The sequence below is a fragment of the Mercenaria mercenaria genome, chromosome 3 (assembly GCF_021730395.1).
Source record: "Mercenaria mercenaria strain notata chromosome 3, MADL_Memer_1, whole genome shotgun sequence".
Taxonomy (NCBI): Eukaryota; Metazoa; Mollusca; class Bivalvia; order Venerida; family Veneridae; genus Mercenaria; species Mercenaria mercenaria.
In genome coordinates this window covers 99,345,104-99,364,764 of record NC_069363.1, presented here as the reverse complement: position 1 = coordinate 99,364,764, position 19,661 = coordinate 99,345,104, and the positions used below count along the sequence as shown (strand labels likewise).

Genomic DNA, 19,661 nt, shown 5'->3' with positions numbered 1-19,661 from the left:
TCTCTTTGATAATACTGCCTCTCTTTTCTTCGAAGGTTCTATACAATACAGCCTTCTTGATTTCGTACATAAATGTAAAACCACACTTTGTTTTCATTTTCTTCTTATCAGAGGCATACGTCCACAGCTTTCCTAAGGTATTGTCCTCCTTCTATGCTTTTTTTAAACGTTCGACATTAAATTCATCCTGTTTGGTTTCGGCAACCTTTAATGGCTTTATTGACTGTTTCTCTTTCTCAGCCTGTGCTCTTGTTACGACAGCTGCAACAATATTTTCTTTTGATGGAGACTGTTTGCCGTCACTATCCAGTTAATATCTGGTCTATCAGAAGCCCCTTTTATATTTCCTATAACTAAGTCGCAGATCAAAGTTGTCAAAACCATGACTTCAACTTCTCCTGTAAAATATGGTGTATCAACCTGTATCCTTGCTGAAGGAACTTTCCTTGTACGCCCATCAATTGCAACCATAAGATACTTCTTCTCTAACATTTGATTCTCTGATACGAAATCTTTCCTGACAGCCGCCAGCTCACACCCTGTATCTCGCAAAACCTGAACTTCTTTATCACCTATATATCCTTTCTTCAATATCAAGTTCCTTTCACCGTTTGGTGAATCAATGGTACAGGTGCTTGCTATGACCGAAATGAATTTTCCATGTGCAAACATAAGTCGTCCATCTTCTATGCAGTCTTTTAACCGTTCGTTATCTAATGATATTGCTATAACTGAGGCTGCAACTTTTCTGTCATCCGACTGTCTGTCTTTCTGTGCTTGGCCTTCCTTTCTCCAGTCTGTTGGTGTAGAATCTTGCTTGCCATGCCTATTTCTCTGTCTTTCCTCATAGGATCCCCTACTAACTAAAGCTGCACCGCTTACTTTCCTCTTGGATAGGTCTCTGCATTCTCTAGCTATATGACCTTCCTTGTTGCATATAAAACATACAGGCTTTTTAAAAGTTGGCCTTTCTCTTTGTTGGGACTGAGATGAAGATGTCATACTTAAACGTTGTGGTGGCCTATTGGATGAGGAGTTATTTTTCAAAACCCTGTTCGAGATTATAGTACCACCATGCGCTTCAATGTACTGTTCTACTAACTGCGTGATCTCAGCTCTCGATTTTGCAACATGTTTGGATGAACTGTTCTCTGATCATAAGGTCTTTCAGCATTTCAAACGTATTGTCAACTTCTGCCATTTCTGTCCATCGACTGAAATACCTGTCCAGCCTTGCCATAAACTGGGAAACAGTTTCACCACGCTCTGGCTTGCATTCCCTGAACTTCAATCTAAAACCTTCTTCTGTTAACTGATAACGCTTCAGAACTGCTTTCTTCAATGCCGTATAGTCATTGGCTTGGTCTGGAGGCATGCTTGTGTATACGTCCAGGCCTTTTCCTGTAAGTAATAAGCTGAGGCTCACAGCCCATGTCTCTTCTTTCCATCCCTGGCTTTTTGCAAACCGCTCAAATCGCTCAAGGTATGCATCCATATCATCCTTACTTTCCTCGAACTTTGGTAGCCTAAGCCGCAATGTTTTACTGCTCAAGTGCTCAGCACCTTTATCAGTTCCTAAAGCTCCGGCATCAGCCTTTATTTTAAGCAAACTCCTGTTCCTTCAAAGCTCGTTCTTCCTTCAAACGTTCAATTTCAAACAATCTTTTCTTTTCGGCCTGCTGTTCTTCATAATCCCGCTTTTGTTCCTCATAATGCCGTAACTTCTCGGCCTGTTCAAGCTCAAACAATCGTTTCTTCTCCGCTTCTTGAGCCTCAAACCTTCGCCTGTCTTCATCTCGTCTCTGCATACGCTCCTCACGTTCAGTGTACTCCTTTTCTTTTCTATCCACATAATCGCTCAGCTCTGAACCCGAAAAGCCCTTCGTTCACCCATCGCTACCCATTTATTGTAGTCCATCTTGAAACTTTAAGTTGGAACTATCTCTAAAGCTCAACTGTATGTAGCTCAAGTCGCCATATGACCTAAAATTGTGTCGGTGCGACGTTAAACCCAACAAAATAAATAAAGTATGTAGCTCAGACTACCTGCTGTCACAGCGCCTTCTGGCCTAAATGATTCGTGTACCAATTATTCGTAAATGATTTTAATTATGAGCTAGACAATTTCAGGGATCAGGCAAATCACTAAATGTTTCAAACTAACAACTTTCAATTAGCTCAAACTCCTATAGGCTGGAGACTCTATACTTGACTGGTCATTTTGTTGAAGTTCCCGTCAGACAATGTCTTTGAATCAACAACATACGAGTCCTATCGCATAGATGCTCGGCCTCTGTCCTCTCAACTCTATATGAATGCCCTGACTTCTGGATGCTCAGCGCCTATATGCTATCATATGTAGCATTCAACTACCATATAGGTATATCCCCGATGCCTTGGCTGTACTTCGCCAATAATGCTGAACCGTCTATAAGCTGGAACTCTCCTACTATCTCAGTAGATTACCAAACTCTGGGTCTCTGTCTCAGCTTCCCGATGCTCAGCCTATATATGCTATCGTATATAGCATTCAACTACCCTTAAGGTAAAACTTCTATGCGCTGGCTCTATAGCTCGAAACCTGGTTGAAATTCTGCAACTCTTCTTTAGTCTACGAACTTCAAAAGTCTTCTTTTTAATAATTTATCCGCCCTGACAGGGTAACTGCAATAGTCCTCTTATCAAGGTACTGGGATAAATTTTTAGTTGAATCCTCGATGTCTTCTTCAACCGCTGGATACCGAATGAGCTCTCTGTCATCCATCTACCTATTTATACCCAGCAGACGTGTTATTTTTAGAACTTGTTTCTGATTGGTCCAAATTTAAACATAACGTTTTTCAACGAGTACTTGCTCTATCAAATATCTGGTTCCCTTTAACTTTTGTATATGACATAATGTGCGAAGCTGGGACCCAGCTATCCATATAATGAACCCAAATCAGCCACAAATGACCCAAATTCTATAATTAACCACAATTCAACAATAATTATAGCAATGACAACCTGAAAAGGGAGTCAAGCTCTATCTGTGCTTATGTGTTACGTTATCAATATATCAAATATACAAATTATTCTGACAGTTGTTGTTTGTATGTTTTATATGATGCCATGAAATTGTACATTGTATGCAGAAATAAATCTATCTATCTATCTATCTATCTATCTATCTATCTATTCTTTTATTCTGTACTAATCACCGACACGCACCCTGCCCATAATACTCGTGATAGGTATGAGGCAGTATAAAGAGACAGAGATAGGTAGGAAACGTAGTTACTAAATAACGTGAATAAGAGAAACATTATATTTGGGAAATTATTATCAAGATACATGTTTCGAAATAAGGAAGCAGGAATGAATAAAACGCCGGCTTTACGGTTTGAATCTTTCCTTACTCAGTTTCTATTTCATTATAAGCTGCGCTCTTATAACACGTGAACAATAAAATTGAAACTTAATTGTACATGTACAACCATTTTTATCTTAATGATATAAATTATCGAGTCCTCTCTGTACTTTTAAATACTAAACGTGATGTCATTATACTGTTATCTTTTAATGTGATCATCGTATTGGAGGGATTAACCTACATATGCAAAAATCAATTTCTCTCAAAAATCAACAAAATGTAAGTGCTATGAATGTGACTGGTGTAAAAACTTATTGACATATGATATTTGCGAGATATTTTTATAAATTACGCTTTTGAAATAATGCAGAAAAACTTCATTCTTCTTGCATTTTTACCAATATCTAACTCATATTTTCACCAATGTTTTCTTTTTCAGTATCTTATATACATTCAATGCAAAACTTCGTGGAAAAGAACATGTCGAAAAATATCGACCAAACTGTAGGTGAGTTGCTCAAAATGATAAGCGTACCGGATCACCAGACTGTATACATGTATTTTAATGTTTATTTATGTTTATTTGGGTTTTACGGCGCACCAACAAAGTATAGGTTAACATGTATTTTAAACATGTATTTGAAACACCGCGTATGATCAACGATAGGGTATTATTACTTTTTTGTATACATTTTGTTGTACGTCATAAACAGCGATTAAAAACAGATCGGGTATAAACATGTGCCATCATTTCTTGTGTGTCCGTGAAATTTGCAAGGCAAAATTTATATAACATTAACTATTGCTGTTCTAAATGATCCTTATTGAATACTTATGCTACATTTTGTCAGACTTTACGATTTTAAGATGACAATACGTAATTACAAAGACAATAGTATATTTGAATGTGAGACAATAGTATATTTGAATGTGATTTTAAATGCATATGAATTTAAATTCTTACATACCCCTTATATTCCTTCCGTCACCTTTACGAAACTGGAATTCCATTCCAAATTCCATTTATAGATACTACGTCAGCTTATTCTTATTATTACAATATACAGTACATAGCGCGTGACATAAAGCTATAAATAGATAAGTTACACATATTTTGTTTAACAAGGACTATGCTTGATTTCCTTTTAAAATTATTATCACCATTGTTTATCTTTTCGTGACAACAGTAATTATGATAAGATAAGATAATTTATTAGAGTCTCACTGTCCATGATACATATACTTTACATTATTAATACAAAATTTTATACGACAGACTATTGTTAAATTTGTACACTATCTATGTTTAAAACCCAGTAAAACATAGCAAGCATTGCATATCAAATAGTAAAACGTATTGCATTTTTATTTTTACTCATGTGAGTAATCTCATTTTAAAACAATTGAATGAATTATGTAGGTACAATTTCTGCTTAAAGTCCGATTGTCAGATTCTCCATCACTGTCTACAACTATTCTATATATAGTATTAATGTTCTTAAAATGACTTTAAAATATCAATAATTCATTATTGTTTATAAGAAAACATTTGTTTTGCTTCAAAGTGCAAGTTTCTTGCAGTTGTTTCATATCCATTTGTTTATTTCCGCAAGAAGTAATCTTTTTCAATGTTGTCATGAACGATTATCATTTCTTATTGATCATAATTGTGTTAAATTTTAAAACCTCAGACATATTTTTTTTAAGGGGAGCATTCTTTTCACCACCTTTTAGTTTTTTAACAAACTTAAGATTAGAAATAATACTGAAATGCATTATTAATATGTTACATATCGTATATAATTTCACGGATTAACACTAGAATATTCTGACATGTAGTAAAACACAATATTTGTTAAATTACAGTTACGAAAAGTTGATTTTAAAGCTGAATGCCAAATGTCAAATATTTCGAAATTGAGAAAAGACTTTGGACATTCATTTAAAGAGATATTTCATGCGCTTTGGGGTCTTTTAATTAACACTTTTTAGTGATAAAAATGTAGAAAAGTAAGATTTATTATCCAACATGAAAAATGAAGGCCCTCAAACAGTGTATACAATGAAGTGTACGCAATAAACATATACACAAAAGTACATATAGACAGCTAGGACGAAACGAACATATAAAGGAACACAGTAGAACGCCGCCTTTGGAAGTCAATGGCACAATGGCCATTAGCAAGCAAACGCCCTAACATGTGTTATTGAATAGAAAGAATGTAGCTGTACTACATGGAAATATCACACCGAATTGTCTTATGTTTAAAGCGATATGTCTGCAAATCGTAATTAATGATTCATAAATATATTATCATTTTTTTCCATATGCTTTACTTTCAGGCTGTCGGATTTGCTTCGCATTGACACTTTCATTTATTAAATGTGCAATTCATTGATTAATGCGTCCTCTAATGCTCAAGTCAGACATGTTGCTTCTCAGTATGCTTTAACAGTACTGCCCACAGGTAGAACAGACAAGACAATACTGTTAAAATTTTGATGTACTTGCCTCATTGAACTTTGAGGCCAGATTCAAAACACTGTTCCCATCCACCGGGTAAATTGTCAAATTATCGCATAATCCATTTCTCTCTATGCGGTTAAAACCCAAGGAATATCTTTACCACGCAAGGGAATACGTAAAAAAGGAGCTGTAAGCATAGAAACTATATAGCTGGTTGTTACATTACAATATAGAGATTTATCCTAAGCCCTCTTTACACGAGGGAAACAATCTGTTTATATAATGAAATATTATTGTTGAGTGAACACCGTTTGTTAATCATGTTATATCAGTTCAATGGAAAATTAACCTATGTTAAATGCTACGCATTATAAGACAGTCATGCATCTAACAGTCCTGAAATTGATTTCTTTGATTTGCTCATATTTCTAGACATTTTTCCCATACTTTGACGTATATATATGGGTAATAGAGATTGTTCTCTTTCCAACAGTAGCCTTTTCAACATGTTTTACCTTGTGAAATTCTGTGGGTTTTGACTTTTTCAATAAAAAATTGTCCGTTTGTTGACAAATTTCACCAAAGAAAATGTCACACTTTCCCCAGGGCACTAACTTATTTGATCTTTTCTTAGTTTTTTCATTCAGATTGCTAATCTTTGTGGCAATTATATAATGCATGCTTTCCCCCTGCCTGGAGATAACAAGTGCATAGTTTGCATGAGGTACTAGGTCAATAGCCACCTAAGCTTACCATAAGGTTTTAGCGGAGTTGTCTTCATTTTTTTCTCCAAATATTTTACCCGTGATCATTTCTTTTCAGCTCAAATAACTTTTTTCTTTTTCAGTAAAAGATATTTTAAAACATTTTCAGTCTACGTACTTGGAGTTTACTACACATATATCTAAAAAAGATAGTTCCTACTTGAAGTTTGTACTTTTAGTTCCACTGCCTATACAATAGCGATCAACAATTCTTGTGATCACATGTTTTCAGGTAAGACTGTTTTGTAATTAGGAGTCGACAACAATAAGCAGACTCAGTTTACTGGATTCTCTTCACTGGGAGCTTCGAACTGGCTGCATCCATTAATTTCACGTTTATTATTACTTCAGTATTACATTTTTATATTTCTGTTGTTATGTAGTGTTAGTGATATCTCTTTTGAAATTGTGTGTTTATGGTTTATATATGGTTTATTTACAGAAAGTACAAAGGCCACCGGCCCATACACAATATACAACATACATACTGTCAGAATAATTTGTATATCTGATATATTGTTAACGTAACACATAAGCACAGATAGTGCTTGACTCCCTTTTCAAGTTGTCATTGCTATAATTATTGTTGAATTGCTGTAATTAATAGAATTTGGGTCATTTCTAGCTGATTTGGGTTCATTATATAGATAGCTGGATCCCAGCATCATACAATATGTCATATACAAAAGTTAAAGGAAACCAGATATTTGATAGAGCAAGCACTCGTTGTGAAACGTTATGTTTAAATTTGGACCAATCAGAAACAAGTTCTAAAAATAGCACGTCTGCTGGGGTATAAATAGGTAGATGGATGACAGAGAATTCATTCGGTATCCAGCGATCGAAGAAGACACATCGAGGATTCAACTAATAATTTATCCCAGTACCTTGATAAGGAGACTATTGCAGTTACCCTGTCAGGGCGGATAAATTATTAAAAAGAAGATTTTTGAAGTTCACAGACTAAAGAAGAGTTGCAGAATTTCAATAAGGTTTCGAGCTATAGGGCCAGCGCATAGGATTTTTACCTTAAAGGTAATTGAATGCTATAGACGGTAGCATATATAGGCTGAGCATTGGGAAGCTGAGACAGAGATTGGTAATCTACTGAGATAGTAGGAGAGTTCCAGCTTATAGACGGTTCAGCATTATTGGCGAAGTACAGCCAAGGCATCGGGGATAATACCTATATGGTAGTTGAATGCTACATATGATAGCATATAGGCGCTGAGCATCCAGGAGTCAGGGCAGACTTATAGAGTTTGCGAGGACAGAGGCCGAGCATCTATACGATAGGACTCGTATGTTGTTGAATCAAAGACATTGTCTGACGGGAACTTCAACAAAATGACCAGTCAAGTATAGAGTCTCCAGCCTATAGGAGTTTGAGCTAAATGGAAATTGTTAGTTTGAAATATTTATTGATTTGCCTGATCCCTGAAATTGCCTAGCTCATAATTAAAATCATTTACGAATCATTGGTACACGAATCATTTAGGCAAGGTAGCCAGAGGAAAATTCTATATCAGAGATATTTGGTCTCACCAGATTTACGTTTTAACAAAGGACATTCTACATCGTTTGTCAGCTAGTCTAAGACATAGTCACCTTAGCGATTGGACCCAAACCATTGTTCAAGATACTAAAGGCGTAGGCACTTCCCTGGGTCATATAACCAGTATCCTGACACATACTATATATACATCATTACAATTATGTTATCCAGCCGACATATAATGTGCACAAGACATAAGATATCTGAACACAAAAACACATAAATCAAGGTCGCAAATATTAAAGGTTACTACCACAATAAGATTATCTCTGCTTCATTGCATAATGTACATACATTGCCAAGTTTCTAACAACAGTTTTGTTTATGCTAGACATCAAAATATTAAAATTGTGTATATTTGGATCCTCATAGTATTTTGCTTAAATATATTTTTGTCTAATCAAGATAGTACGGACATATCAATACAAAGTGGTACTCATCCTCTAAACTTCTGCCACACAAAATACACATCCTATATGTCTACCATTTTCCATCATTAGCTAATGAGAGGATGATCTTAATGCATTTAAACTAGATCTAAATTTGATAATATCTATAAAGTCAACATATGGTTCAGGCTCAAAATTCAACTTGTAATTATAATATAGATTTAATTTACTATTTTCTGCACATTTTATATTCCACATTTGTATATTCTGATCTTTTAGCCGTTGATCATACATGTAAAATAAAAGCTTAGGATTTTCAACATTTTGACTCTCCTATACATATCCAAAACCATTTCTGTACAAATAAATAATTACAATTATATATCAAAATTATTATGCCCCAGAGGGCTCGAAATTGGAAATAAAAGATTCTTCTTCTTCTTCCTAGGTACCGGCAAAACCGGAATTGTGTTTTACAGGTACATTAAATGAACTCTATGATCAATTCTTTTACCTCAAGGAACTGCTTTACACAGCTTATTTGGCTCAAAAAAGATACGCTTATCATTGGACAGGAACCAGAATTAACAATTGTTTAGCTATTAAGATAATTGTCCTATAACCCGAAATGGTTGAATATATATTGTACCCAAAGCCATCTCTGAAAACTCACAATATTTATGTAAAAATCAAACTAATTTCTTAAGTATAAAATATGTCATTTATTGTATCTGCTATATATTCTTTTCATTGTACAACCTAACCTTTGGTTGTACAATGCACATAAATATACTGAACGGCAAAAGAATCTATCCAGGGGTATAACTGGGGAATTGTTTTAAATCAAAAACAATTTGTATTTGACTTGTTTTACACCTGAAGAACTTCGTCGCGTGTTTATTCTAACAAAATCGGTCAACCGTGAAGTCAGTAGTCCCACAATAGCCGTTTTGTACGGAATTCATGTGCGCGTGTACATAATGATTTTCTTTGTGAAATTTTACTGTCATTGGAAACACAGATGATTGACACACTCAGAAAAACAACAAAAAATATTGTTGGTTCTATGGCAGACTGAATCAAATTCAGCGCGAGCGCACAATTGGGATGTTTCAATGCAACAGACGCGCAGAAGATATAGCCAGAATTTCGCGCAAAACGGCTATTGTGGGACTAAGGCAAGTCGCTACTGGATACACAAAACGTCAAGAGTGTTGTTTTCATGGCATAGTACATTTATCACATGCATATAAAACAAATGAACTAAACACTACAAATAAATGAAAATCGTGAATATTTTCATCCAGGATGGAAGAACCTGATGAATAATAATCAATACTAGTTTTTATTGAAGTGTACTTCAAAGTGTTGACCACCTAATAACTTTGCACTTTGGTTTAAACATCGTATTTAAAACTTCATTTAATTTGGAACTTTTCTATGAACTGCATTATAAGTTAATGTCATTTGAACGTTTGCTTTTATTTCTTACATCGACTCAGCAGTTTCGTATTTACTGTACATTCTAGCACTAACCGTAAGCTAAGGAGACAAACGGCAAACGGGTTTGCTTGGAAAGCAATAAAGTATTGGACCCGTTACAGAGTACCTCCTTTTTGAAGAGTATTCAATTCCTACCATAAACCTACTTTGACTGCAATTTTCAGGAGGGCGTAGGTTCAAGTTCACTGGGACAAAAAAAAAATTCTCCATATTTTCCTTCTTTCTAGTATGTTTTCACTTCTTTCAAGACTTATTATGGCTGTATTGTACAAAAGTGGAAAATATTCATGCTATAAACGATTTCTTGCTGTTCAAAGTGAATTTACCTCTGAATCAGGATGGGTAGAGCTAGACATCTTTAAAAATACTGAGTTACATGCGGTAAAAGTTCTCTATTTTGCCTTCATTCTTTAGATTACATATTGTGGAAGAAATGCAGGTAGCTTTTACTTCCGCCCCAAGGTTATTTTTGAACGAAGTGAGCAAAATTCAAAACAGACCAACAGGATTCGACCTTGGTTTTTCAATGTTGGAGTTAGAATTCTGTCTCATTAAATCCGTTTACTTGAGGCACCCTAGAGAAAAATGACATTTACAGTTTTATTTTTTGTTCTTTAATTGTTTAACAATAGTTTGATGTTTCTTTTATCAAATGTAATGCTCTAATGAATTCTCTGCAAACGTTTTAGAAAGTGACCATCACATTGAAATTTGTCTCTACTTGAGCTTGAGGAAATACCATAAATTATACAAAATTTACAGAAAACGGCACGGTAAAAGTTGTTTAAAATTTGCAACACAGTGCAAAACATGGTCAACTTTAAGAATATACTAAGCAAATTCCATTTTTTAAACATTACTATTAGGGGTCCAATACCTTAATATGTCCTTCACAATTTGAAGTGCCCATATTTAGTGCGTCTAACAAATAAAAGACTCGCTTTCAAAAAACAAAACAAAAAAATCTTCAGACGTAGAAACTCGTATCAACTTTCACCACAATCACTTTAAGATTAAAAAATAGTTTGGCAATATATAATTTGATCAACCTCTGTTTCCTGTCTAAATATTAACTCTGCTAGACGTTTGTGAATATTTTGATTCTCTTTTCGTTAGCGAATGTAATCATTTATTGCATACTAGGCAATATAACATGTAACTTATCAGATCCTTTGGACACATACAATACAACCGAGCAAAATAATAGCAGGCTCGATTTTATTGAGTCTGTTCATAGAACTTGCAACACCCCTCACGCCCCTAGCATTGGCATAAATGGAATTCTATCACTAATATATTATATGAACTTCATTATCCCAAAGGAACAGATATGGTATAACAATACTGAATCAAAGTACGTAGATACTTGTGACGGCACTCGAAGATTGCCGTTGTTACAGTTAATAAAATTTATAAAAAAATGTTGAAATATATTATGTTTAAACTTAACTAACTTACCATAGGTCCAACTTTTGAAGTTTGAACTGGCTGTGATAAAAATGTGCATATAGATGAGAAAGTCCAGTTATGTATCGTTTGTTTGGAAGACTTAGTGATAACAGTAAGGTTGTAATCGTGATATCTTCTAGTCAGATTAAAAACGTATTTTTGTCTTTCTCAAAATTTCTTGTTCTAGTACATTGTGTTGTTTGTAGCGTCTTGTTGTGTTCAAAGAAGACATTTTGCTTCTTAGATGTGTTCGATAAGGGCTTTTAAATTTCTGCCCGCGAGTATAAAAAGAAGACGAAAAAAACGTGAAATCTTTCTAAGATGTTGCTTCACTTGCTTCACATAACCACAATTTAATTTACCGCCCTGATGATGGTTTAAGACGATTTAATGAAGAAGTTCCATTTTGTTAATAGTCGATATTTGCCAGGAAACACTGTGCCCGAAGTCATTGCATTGCATTAAAATTGTTTGTTTAGAGTTTAACGCCGTTTTCAACTGTATTTCAGTTATGTAACGGCGGGCAATTAACCTAACCAGTGTTCCTGGATTCTTTACCTGTACAAACCGCAGGTTACTGCCAACTTTCCCACATGAATCAGAGATGGAGGACGAATAATTTTAGACACAATGTATTTTATCAAATCGTCACTGAGAACATATGGTCCGCCAAAGGATCGAACTTACGACCCCGTGATCCGTAGATCGGCGCTCTCCCTATTGAGCTTAGCGGGCGTGTTGTATTGCATTAAGAGCTATGTAACAAATATCAACAATAACAGTGCTCATGGAGTCGATATCTTTGCAAGTATGTTCTTTAAAAGTAATTTTAATTTCATTTAAAAGACAGACACAGAAACAATTATTCTGTCAAGTTTTATTTGTAATCCTTTGAGCCTTGGAACCTTCCATTTCTCAGTGGTTTTACTATTTCTGTTAGGGTAGAATTCTGAAAAGAATCTTTGGCAACAGTCAAAAGAATTCCGATGTTTAGGTAAGAAAATGAATGCATTTTAGCTGTTAGATCAATTAACCTTGAGTACCTATAGGACTGCTGTAATAATGTATTGTGTAGCGAATCATATTTCGGGGTTAGTTTCTCAACTTGTACATGAGTGTATAAAACATTGTTGCATTTAAATATAAAGACACAGAAAATATTTTTTTTAGCAAACGTGTTCTGAAGATGAGAAAAATCAAAATATTTCCCTTATTTGAACTTTAAATATCGTTTACGACTTGAACAAAGGATCACGTTAGTTATAACGATAAACAATTGGAAATAAACAAACAAAACCATATGTAGAAATAGCAGGAAGGTACATCCCTGAAGAAAAGTTTCGTTTGTTTATACAATACAATACATTAAAAACGTAATGAAAACCAGATTATTTTATTATACAACGATGTTAAATTACTCTTATGACTAGTAAAGCAATTATCTGGTGCATGTGGAGTTACGGAATAAATTGTGGTTACGAGAATAGTATCGGTCGCCAACACATTTTACACTGGACCCAAATCGTTTTAAGTTTTGGAGTTTAGTATTTTATAAATATTTCGTCTGTCGTTAATAGTGCAGTGTTTTATTTTTTTAAATACTTCATGATTATTTACTACTTATGCCAGAACTGCATACAAAATACTCTTAAAAGAAAATTTTAAAATGACTTACATTGCATTAAACTTTCCATTACCTCTCGTGAACATACCCTATCAAACCGAGTCTGCTATTAATCTGCTTGGCTGCATTCTTTACTTCCAAAGGATCTGTTTTACAGATTTTGTTCATATAGATTTTATTAACTACCACAACAGCAATCTCCAAGTACCGAGAGGCGGCCGTAAAAGAATCCCCGTACTTGAATTCAGTGTTGTTAATCTTTTGTTTTTTTGGGTGATCATGAATTCCATTCAATATCTATGCAAAAGAGTTCCGCTTAAGCCTGTCCTCGGAGGCGTGAGGGTATTATATCTTCCATTACCTGTCATGAAAAAGACTCAATCTGAGTCTGCTATTATCTTCATTGGTTGCATTCTATGCTTTTTTATGTATCATAAATTCTTTATAGCCTTCCTTAATTGAAATAATTCACACTTGTTTTAGTATTTACTCCTGTGAGGTTTGGAACTACTTGTAATAAGTCTCACTTCTAATGGATCGAAAACTATTCAAGATCAATGAAATAAAACTGATATTGCAGACGAAAGAAAAATTATTGTTCTTAAATAGCTTGTGTTGTTTTTATTACATGCTGTAGTATCTTATAGGACATTGTATTCGAACTAAAAGATTTATGATAAATTTTACTTGACTAAACGGTGAATGTGCTCCCATGTGATGTAATGAGATAATCTAATTATTAACAGTCTGACGAATCTGTAAAAAAAAGTAATAATGACAACTTTGCATAATCTAAAGCCAGACCAAAATATATCTTTATCATTTTCCAAGTTGTTTCATTATATGAAATTTCTAGAGCGATATTTGATTCTATTCACAAGAGAACTAACCTTTTTATGTCACAAGTAAAGCAGTAACAATAATGTTCCATTAATGATGGTGTTCCATTTCATTCAAATAAAACATGTCGTGCACCAGGAACTTTTAAATGATTTTTGTATTCTTTTAGGGCAGCATTAAAGGCACTTCAAAACATACTTCACCTGTTCCGGTATGCAAGATATACTGAGTATCCATTTCATGATACAGCTGTCAGGACTCAGCCGTTACAGGCTATTAACATCGTTGCTTGTTGAAGGACATTTCAAAGAGTGGAACATTATCTTAAGTGAAAAAATTATATAGTCAGCGTTAATGGAACTAGATTGCATAGCATTGTAACAGCCAATAGCTAAGAGAAAAGGAAATGTTTTTATTAAATTTACATTATGATAACGAAATACAGTGCAACCTCGCCAGAGCGACCCTCTCTTTAGCAAAAACCTCTCCACAACAACATCATCAAAATTTCCCATAGCTGAAACTTACTATCAATTTAACCTTTATAGAACAACAACCTCTTAACAGAGGTCAATATCTGCCTCTCCCACAGACTGTTGCTCTGCAGAGGTTGCACTGTATTTCTGTTTGTATTATTTGTTTGTATCATAGTTGTTACAAAAGGAAAGATCCTTGTGAAAAAGCGCACTTTTTGATAACGTCTAATAGAAAGTATTCAACTGGTACTATGAAAGATTTGAAAAGCTAGAGAAGGGCATTGTCACATGTTGTACAATCTCCGTCGTCTTGTTTGTAATGGGAATGAACCTCATCATCAACGCAGCCAAGAGGGAAACCCGAGGTCCTAAAACTGCATCCGGGTGTACCTACCAGCACACAGAGGTTTCGTTAACGATTTTAAGGTATCAACAACGACTCATATACAGGCGAGATGTGTATTATCTGCACTGGACGAAGCTGCCACATGGACAATAATAAAATTCAAGGCAAAGAAGTCGATACGTCTGGTCATTAAAAAGGGACAGACCACAAAGAAGTTCAACCTCAAGGTTCAAGAAGAGAACGTACACTCCATTGTAGGTAGTCTAATCAAGTACCTGGGCAAATGATATGATCCAAACCTTAAGGATGCCAATCAAAAACCATTAGCAACAGGAAGGGTTGTTCAAAACAGATTAACCAGACTGGCCTGCCTGGGAAGTTTAAGGAATGGCTTTTCCAGCATTGGCTCCTACCCAGATTGATGTGGCATTGAATACTTTACAATATTAACAGTAGAATGCTTTGAAAGAACGGTCAGCAGATACCTGCGCCGATGGCTAAAGGTTCCATCCAGCTTCAGCAACAATGGCCTTTACAGCAAAACTAATCAACTGCAGCTCCAACTCTCGTCATTTGTGGAGCAGTTTAAGAATATCTGAGTCCGGAAAGAAGGAATTGAAACAAGGACAGGACGGAAATAGTCTGCAAGCCATGCAGTTAGTAAAGCCGAAAGTAAACTCCAGCACAAAGATATAGATAGTCGGAACTATTGCTGTTGGTCGTCAAGGGCTCGGTCTCATCGAAAGCCAGAGATGGGGATCCGCGGATAGTAACACGTTGAGGCAGATAATATAGAACGCTTGGTGGGAGAGGAAGAAGGGTGAAGTGCAGTTGCCATAGGGACCAAAGGCGTTTGGACGAAGTGGTGTACTACAGACAGAAAGCTGACATCGGCAGGAATCTGGCGCTACGAACAAGCCAGATTGAACTTCTTGCAAAGATCTGTTTCTGACCTGCTTCCGTCATCTGCCAGCTTACACTGATGGGGACTACAAGATAATCCAAAGTGTCCATTGTGTAACAAGGCAGACACTTTGGGGCATGTGCTGTCAGCGTACGCCGCATCGCTAACCCAAGGCATATACAGGTTGAGACACGATTGTATACTCGGAAAACTTGCAGACAAATTGGAACGTAAGAGAACTAAGGAAAGGGCAAAGCAGAAACCACAGATCATACAATTTATCAAAGAAGTCGGTCTACATCAAAAATAAAAAGCGACAACAACGTCCCTCCTCGATGAATCAGACAAGTGGGAAATGGCTGTTAACTTCAGAAGAAAATCCCATGACATCGTACAGAACAACACGAGACCAGACATTGCCATCTGGTCCCGGAAAGACAAACGCCTGGCGATGATAGAGTTGACAGTTCCTTGGGAAACTCGCTGTGAAAAGATTTATAAACGGAAGCGAGGCAAGAACATAGAGTTCCAAGAGCAGTACAGAGAGTGTGGATAGAGGACATGGCTCTTTCTTGTTAAAGTCGGGTCCAGAGGCTCCCCAGCACAGTCACTGTGGAGAATGTTCAGCGCCTCGGGCATTACATGGTAGAGCGAGAGGCATAGTCTTGCAGGGTATCCAACTTGTTGTGGCTCATGAAAGAAGAGACGAGCTGGAAGCCAACCACTGACACGCAGTGCCTGATCAACACTACGGACCCGCCGCCTAGAGAGTGTCCTGGGATTAAAGGGTCGAAATGCTTGATGACGGACGGTTCCTGGCTGAGGATTTCAGTGGCTAAAGCGGTACGGAACCGTATTAAACACACATACAAATCCGCGAATGCAAAACAATTACTATTCAGTTAGGGAAATAATGCAGTATTACATGCCACTGAATTTTGATTCTTTTCTTTTCACTCACATCAATTTCTCATGATCTTCAAAAGAACAAAGGTGTTTGTCATTCAAAACTATTGATATCACTATACACAACAAGTTTGTAAAACACGTAAATGCATTTGAATTTATGATGATAAAATTTCAAGAAGTTAAAATTAGTTGTAGAATTCACTTCTTTCATTTCGATGTTTAAATCTATTCAACGTTTTGCAAAAAATGTTATGTAATCTAACTTGTTATTTCAGATTAGCAGAGTTTTGAAATTATCTCGTGTACTACCAGTACCACGGCATTTTGTATAGAAACGACAAGGAAAATAAACCTGGAACGCTAACATTTTATACCAGGGTATTTGGTAACTTAAATATAATTAAAAAAGGTTAATAACAAGTATTATACATAATGAAGAATATAAGATTGAATAATTTTAAAAATTGATTAGTTTTAGAGATTTTGTTACTGTTTGTCCTTATTTCCTTACAAGGGATCTGACCGTTATGGATTACCCGCTTGAGGAGAATTCTTCAAGTGTTACTTTTTCTCCTAGAGTAAGCTAACACTGTCATTAATCAGCATCAATAATTAGGGTATGCAGGTTATAATTTACGTTCTCATTATTAGAAAAAAGTATCAGCGAAAATGTGAAAATTGCATTCATCATGACATGTATAAAATCTGGATAATTGTCACGTAGTCACTATAGCAACTGTGATACCAAGTATATAATTAAGCATTATTCAGGAATGTTATCGCGAGTGTCTAGTTTTCGAGTACGCCTTGATTTTAAAGGTTTTATTTTTGTGGGGTTTAACGCCGCACCGACACTATCATAGGTCCTATAACGACTTTCAAGCTTTGATGGTGGAGGGAGATCCCAGGTGCATTATTTCATCACGAGCGGGCACCTCGGTAGAACCGCCGACCTTCCGTAAGCCAACTGGATGGCTTCCTCACATGAAGAATTCAACGCCCCGAGTGAGGCTCGAACCCACATCGACGAGGGGCAAGTGATTTGAAGTCAGCGAAGTTGACCACTCGGTCACGGAGGCCCTCTGATTTTAAAGTGAAATGTTAATAAAACACTAGATTTAACAATGTATGAATCGGATTCACCTAACACCAGAACTGAGTCAACACGAGAAACGCAGGACCAGTCCGGAAAAAACCGAGCCAAGCATTTTGTGAAGTAATACCCGGAAGGCTAACACGGAGAATTTACTATCGGAAGATTTTTAAATGACTTGTTTTGTTAAAAAAAAAGATAATACATTTACAAAGGGTTTCATGTTTTTAGTAATGATGTCATGCGTAACTGATAGGGCAAACGATATTGAATTTCATTTTAACACTCTGATGGTACTTTCGTTTTAACGTTTCATCTCGCCAGTGAACATGGTGTCGCTGATACTAACAAACATGTAGAAATTATGTTCTAAAATGCATAATGCAGAATAAAGTATTTTTTCAAGACATCAATTTTAAAAAGAAGGGAGTTAAGTTAAAAAGCAACAAAAGCATGAACTGTAGCTTTCTGGAAATATAGGTCATCAAATGTAGCAGGAAGGTGTTACAGTGGGATGGTATGAACCTTCATTACCTTACCGAACTTGGTGACTACCGTTTTCCACTGCATACTAGGATAACAGTCCCATACAAAATGTCCAGTCACTCATGGTCGTATTTTGGACATACACAAACATTCAAAATACTTAATGATTAATTTAAGTTTTTGCTGCCAATATTAGCCTCGAGTAGAGACAAAACACCAAATACATTATAAGTAACGACAATCAGGAAGAATTTGGGCTTTTGACAGTCAACATTCTCGGTTGTTGTTGTTGTTTTTATCTTTTATTTATTTATTTTTTTGACAAATATTGATGTTTGCTCAGTTTTAACATATATATTGTGTTGTAAAATATTAACCAATTTGAGTACAGATTTATTTCATCACACTGAACCATTTTCATACGCAGTAGATGGACAGCTATGTAGTGATATGACCTTGGCACTGACTGATATGATATGTATCAAATAAATCTGATATATTTAAAACAACTTTGGAATAAAATAAGAGTTAAAAAAGCACTCACAACATTTTTCAAGGACGAGAACGTATCCGAAAATTCAAGTTAAGATTCCTTCTAGTTTCCATTTTCTCTGTATTCTATGCTTTATATAATTTGGAAGCCCATGCTTTATGTATAGTTCCTATTTATAGTAACAATACGAGGGTGAAATCAAAAGTAATGCCACTGACTATTGATTACCGCTATTTTTAGCGCCAGTACAAAATTCACGCCTTGCACGTGTTTCCCGTTGTAATAGCTTTCAATCGACGTATAAACTATACATGTAGACACAATATCTCGCACACTATTCACATTTGCACAAACCCTACTCGTAGGCGGTTAGGCAAAATGGTTGGTAAATGTGTAAAAAATGCAAACGAAATTAGGTCTTACATTAAGACTTGCGCTTCACTCGGAAGAGGTTCAAATGACATTTATTCTGACATATGTGCTGTTTATGGTAGTAATGAAATGTCCTTTTCCACAGTTTGCAGATGGGTTAGGAAATTTTGTGCAGGCGGAGTCTTTCAAAAATGCGCCTCAAACTGGTCGACCTAAGTGTGCAAGTAGTCCAAGGATTGTTGAAAAAATCAAACAAATAGTACTTTCTGACGCAAGATATACTTCTCAGCAGATTGCGGACATGGTTAGCATTTCAAAAGCATCTGTGTTGCGCATTCTGCGAAATATTTTGAAATTGAAGAAGAAAAGTGCTATGTGGGTCCCGCATTTGCTCACTGATGAGCAAAAACGCACGGCGCGCAAGCTTTTGAAAAGGTTTCCAAGATACGATCAAAAAACATTTATGAATGAGACGTTGTGTATCTGTCGAAGGAGATTACTGTGAAGGTTTGAAATAAAGATTTTCTTAATCCAACCTTTAGTTGTCATTTAACACCATTGGTTGCATTACTTTTGATCCCACCCTCGTATTTATTGTATTAGATAATTATCAGAAAAAAACGATGGAAACGTGAAAGC

General features: G+C 35.7%; 1 protein-coding gene across 2 annotated transcripts in view; it reads right to left on the bottom strand.

Moving 5' to 3' along the window:
- Positions 1-18,780, bottom strand: part of LOC123523311 (putative inhibitor of apoptosis) — a 34,608-nt gene extending 15,828 nt beyond the window's left edge. Inside the window, exon 1 of one of the 2 annotated variants that reach the window (XM_045300999.2) lies at positions 18,702-18,780. The gene's annotated coding sequence lies outside the window, so the exon portion shown is untranslated. Of the gene's footprint in view, positions 1-4,320; positions 4,430-18,701 lie in introns of those variants that run through there. The other variant, XM_045300997.2, reaches the window with a different exon arrangement.
- Between the last annotated feature and the right edge of the window lie 881 nt (positions 18,781-19,661).